The following is a 5,587-nucleotide window of genomic DNA, read 5'->3' on the forward strand; positions in this document are numbered from 1 at the left end:
ACACAGACTGTAATAGGCTCTAAGTTCTATAAGGGAAAGAACCATGATTTTTTACCATTATATTTCCATCACCTAACACAATGTCTAGGTTTTAGTAGTTAACATGTTCACCTGGACATATATTTTTCACACGAAAATTACTTCTCTACTCTGTGTCTTAACAAAAGGAACATTTAGAAAGAAGATAGGGTATCTCAGAAACTTCTTGGTAGAACAAGCCAACATCTAATCTGTTTAAGATGAGGATTTCAAACAATGAGAAGGGCAGAGAAAAAAGACAGGTGATCACAACTTGTTCATCAACTAGGCAAAGCTAACGCTAAAATGCCTCAGAATATTTAACCTCTGTAATTTATTTTAAAAGACTATATTTATTTTAGTTGCTATTCCATTAAATGTTCAAACCATTTTTACCTATCCCAAACATATTGTGCAGTGACTCATCAGACATCTGTGACAAGTAAATACACACAGAGTATTTTGGGAGTAGCAAATATGGGTATGCATTTATAGTACAACCAAAATTAAATCTGATCTGAAAAAAAAAGTGAATTCTTCAGCCCTGACCACTATTGTGCCATTCTCATCTTTAGAACCTACATTTCCACGGGACAGTTTACTGATCACCTCTCACCTTTAAATGCCAGAATTAATGGAAGATTGTCCTTTTTTCCTGTATACTACTTTGCTAGAGAAGCCCTTCTGAAATGAATGTTGAATGCTGTTAAGCCCTATTTATGGCTTTAATAGCTTTGCATTAATGAAAAAATCAGATACCCTTTATATGCCCACCTCAGGGGTTCATCTCGGAGATATCCTATTGACGTGAAACAGAGTCCAATTGATTTCTGCCAAGAATGAGAAAGTAGTAAAAGGCATGTGGATAATGAAATAACTTGTTTTATCACAAATATTCACTGCACGGGTCTTCTACTTATTTCTTCATTATAATGGCTTTCCCCTGCTTTTCATATACCTCAAATTCTGATGTCTCCACTGTTATGTGTGTCAACACAAAGAGGAAATGGAGAGGGTTTCATAGCATTTAAGTGAGAAGAGAGATAAATACAAAGCTATCATTCCTACATTTTGGTTTGTGTGTTCAGGGTTGTTTAGATAATTAGAAAGTATGCTTTTTCAGATGAGTTAGACTTCTTGGAATAATCAATCAGGGTCTTAATCACTGCGTCTGTAAAAATGAGGTAAGATGTGGGGGGCTAAGAACTTTCTAGCACAAAACTGAATTTTTTCCCTCTCTCTTTTAAAGTATCAGGAATTTCCAAGCTATCAACATTTTCTGAATCTGGCCTTGAACAGTTTTCAAAAATAGTCTGTTTCATTTATTTTCAAAATACTTTCCATTTCAGTAGGTTTCCATGAAGTGAAAACATTTGCCATAATGGATGCATTTCATCAGGGAGCTGCTTTAACAGTGTTCTAAATGAGTAGAGTAAAATCATTGCAAAGATACAATCACAAGAAATAAACCTCTTTTTAAAAAGTGCTAAAATGTAAAGCTGAGCCTGATTCTGCAAATTGGACAATATTCCAAGTATTTTGTTAAGAGTAAGTGAGTGCTGTAGAGAAGTCAGAGACAAACAAATTGAATATGGGGGAGTAGGCTAGATTAGATCTAGCTAGACTAGGTCTAGCTGTAAAACCAAGACCACCATGGCCAGGGGAGTTTACAGGGAACCTGACACAGGTTAAGAGCCATGGTGTTGCCAAGGTGGAAGCAATGTTGGTGAAACGTGCCTGGGGCAAGACAGAGAATGGGAGAACCAGAAACTAATGACTCAGATTCAAATACGAGATCACAAGATGAAGAAAAAGCCAACTCTAGCAAGAACTAACAGGAAGGAAGGCAGTGATAAGCACCAGCGAGAGCATGTGATAGAAACAGGTATGTTTTCCTGATCATGAAGCCAAGGAGGAGATAAAAATTCAGGCAGTAAGTCACGTGGCATTTTATTTTGATTCGAATGTAGTCATTACAATCAATGAATAAAATCAGTCATTCTCATCAGTTTGTACATACAGACTCTTAAGAATGTTGGATATTCCAAATACACTTGCAAAAATGAATGAGGAATGTCTCCATGAACCGATATGGAGTAATTTTCAGGATGTATTGTTAAGTGTAAGAGCATACACATATGCAGCTTTTAGTCTAAGAAAGAAAACAAATAAGAAAATATCAATATATCTGTTCATTTGTGCAAAATATAATTCAGGTAATAAAATTCAGAAACAAATAGGATGTGCTGCCTACAGGAGTGCTGGGAACAGAGTTATAAGAATGGGAACATGGCAAAGAAACTTCTCTGAGTATACCTTTATATATGGTTCTGTATCTTAGAATCAAAGCAATATTTCATAAACAAGACTAACAAATAATTAAGTGCAAATGGGATACGGGGGAAGGACTGAAAATGGAATACAAAAATAAATGAATCTAAGCTCATTATAAATGATTACAAAACCTAAGCCTCACTTAAGCTGTCAAAGAAAAATAAAGTAACTCCATTAAAAAATATTTTGAAAGACACTGTAAGACTAAAGAAAAAAAGTAACTGTACACAAATACTCTACTCCAGTCAGTAAATTTGAATTTCATTGGGATATGGATTAGTAATGCTGAAGCTGTTGTATGTAAACATATCTTACAGAAATAGATTGTGGGTCATGTGGCCCAGGTTTCTCACGATCAAAAAACAGAGCTACAAATAAGGAAATGGTAAGGCTAGACTGAACTCATGCTGTTGGGTCAGAAGTGGAAATATCAATTGGAATTCATGGATTTTTATCATGAATAATGTGAAGAGATATTAAGGAGATGCAGATGTATATATACATAGGTTATACTATGCATACAAATAGTTTCTAGCTGTCACCACTCAGAAAGCATAACAGCAATGAAATCTCAGTAGTATTGAGAACACTATATGCCTGTATCTTGGTTTCTATAAGTAATTTTCAAAAAGAAACAAAAGCACTTGAAAGAATGGTTGACTCAAAGGTTGGGAAATTATTGAGGAAGTACAAGATGAGTCTGGAACATCTCTGAGTGTTGGAAAGTAAAGAAGGGTTAAAATGGAATGAATGGGGATGACAGAAGCCAATTTAAAGAAGCTCCTAACAGCCAAAGCTGGAAAAATTAGAAAACACTAAATGATGAGCAGTAGATAGCAGTCCATAAAATAAAGCAAATATCCACGAGTCTACAATGATATAAATAATTGAATGTGCAAACAAATAAATGGGGTAATAGAGGGGTGCCTAGGTAGCTCAGTCGGCTAAGCATCTGACTTCTGCTCAGGTCATGATCTCACGGTTTGTGGGGTCAAGCCCTGCATCAGGCTCTGTGCTGACAGCTTAGAGCCTAGAGCCTTCTTCGAATTTCGTGTGTGTCTCTTTCTCTCTGACCCTCCCCTGCACTCTCTCTCTCTCTCAAAAATAAACATTTAAGAAAATAAAATAAATAAATGGGGTAAAAGGGACATCTCTTCCTTATAGTAGAATTCCAATTAATAAATGTAGAAGGAATGATAGAAATTTATCATTTGGTAAACATTTTAGTAATAAGTACTGCAGTCAAGAGTCATCAATGAATGCTAAAATCAGCAGATAAAAGTATGATGACAAAATATTTGAATATTTTCAAAGTATTTCCCCACAAAATATTTACTAATTTCAAACGGAAGAGTAGAAATTTTGCAGTGGAAAACCCCGGCAAAAATTAGTAACTAACCTCATCAGGAGTAAGACAGATCATCAATTACTGAATATTTTCCTCAACTCTAAAGCCATTGATTTCAAAACTTTAACACGGAAACACCACTTCCATTGGAGTATTTTTCTCCCTTCTGCCTTTTCAGGCACAATATTCCATGGAATGTAGCCAGTGGGACCAAATAATGTTCTGGACTTGCTAGGAATTTCATTCTGATGGCAAAGAAACTGGTTTAATATCTTTGTTTTTATTGAAAGGCTCTAGTATAGAAGCTGTTCTTTAGACAGTTTTGACCAAATGATACTTCCTTTAAAGAAAAAGACTATGACAGAGATCATCCGATCAACTGAATGGACCCTACCTATCAGGGTGCTGGATGTTGTACCTGTGTTTCTATTATCAGTCACATCACAGCTTCAAGGCTAAGTAGGAAAACTTAACACCCTACCTAAGAGTTGCTGGACATCTTCCATGAAGTTCTAGTCACTACAGCCATGAGCAAAACAGATGCTATCTCCCAGGTGTGGTATCTACCTTCATTACATGATTGGCAAAACAGATGGCTATAACACAGAAATGTACTTCCCAAAACTTATTTGAGCATGCTGGTTTTAAGGGATATTAAAAGGTGTTCAATAAAGGCAGAAAAAGGGAGCTTTCACTTGAAAACATATTCATATAAAAAAATTAAAATATCCAGGTATTTAACTGCCATTGTAAAAACAATACCAGACCAAACTTAAATTGTTACCTCCACTATTGAATTCTTAATTCAGATACTTACATTTAGTTAAAATTCTTGAAGATTATACCTGATTTCATTAAACAAGGAATCAATCATGTTTAAGAAATACCAAGTTAAAATTTTATTTTAACACATAAATTGTCAAAGCCTTCATTGTCTTCAAGTATACTATGTATTTTCAAGATGAAGCAAATAGTGTGCAGCATTTCACAAATGTATTCTACCATATCAATTACCTCTACCTGCCTTTTCCCCCAGAATCTCTTAAGGATAATGGAAAGAGCCCATCGACCAAAGAATGGATAAAGAAAGATGTAGTCTACATACACAATGGAATACTACTTGGTGACAAAAAAAGAATGTAATTCTGCCATTTGCAACAACATGGATGGAACTGGAGGTTATGATGTGGAGCAAAGTAAGTCAGAGAAAGACAAGTACCATAATTCACTCATAGGTAGAATTTAAGAAACAAAACAAATGATTAGAGGGGAAGAAAGAGAAGCAAACCAAGAAACAGACTCTTAACTATAGAGAACAAGCAGATGGTTACCAGAAGGGAGATGGGGGGATGGGTTAAATAGGTAATGTGGATTAAGGAGTGCATTTGTAATGAGCACCAGGTGTTGTTACATAAGTGTTGAATTGTACACCTGAAATTAATATTAGGCTGCATGTTAATTAACTGGAATTTTAAAATGAGTTAACATTCTCTGGAACACATTTTGAAAAATAATATCTTAAGTAACAATAAATTAATCATCAAGTCATCTTCAACTATAATCAATAACCATACAAAAGTAAAGCTTTCGTGTTTAACAGTTGCACTGGGAAGTTCACAGTTAGATATGAATAAAGACTCAAATAATAAAATACTAAAATGGTTCAGATGATCATTTCCATAGCGAACACCAAGATGGATTAGAATCCATGGAGGAGCAGAGACTGATGCTGGGCTTTGATGTGTCGCTATGTTTTGCATAGGTAGAGAAGAGAATTGTACAGAACACTCCACACACAGTAGGTGTTGATTAAATGCTTGTTAATTAACCAACTAGCCTAAACTGTATGGCTCTCAGAGGAAGCATGGCCTGGCTCAAACTGGAGAG

This window comes from Crocuta crocuta, unplaced genomic scaffold (assembly GCF_008692635.1).
Source record: "Crocuta crocuta isolate KB4526 unplaced genomic scaffold, BGI_CrCroc_1.0 scaffold878, whole genome shotgun sequence".
In the NCBI taxonomy this organism is placed as follows: Eukaryota; Metazoa; Chordata; class Mammalia; order Carnivora; family Hyaenidae; genus Crocuta; species Crocuta crocuta.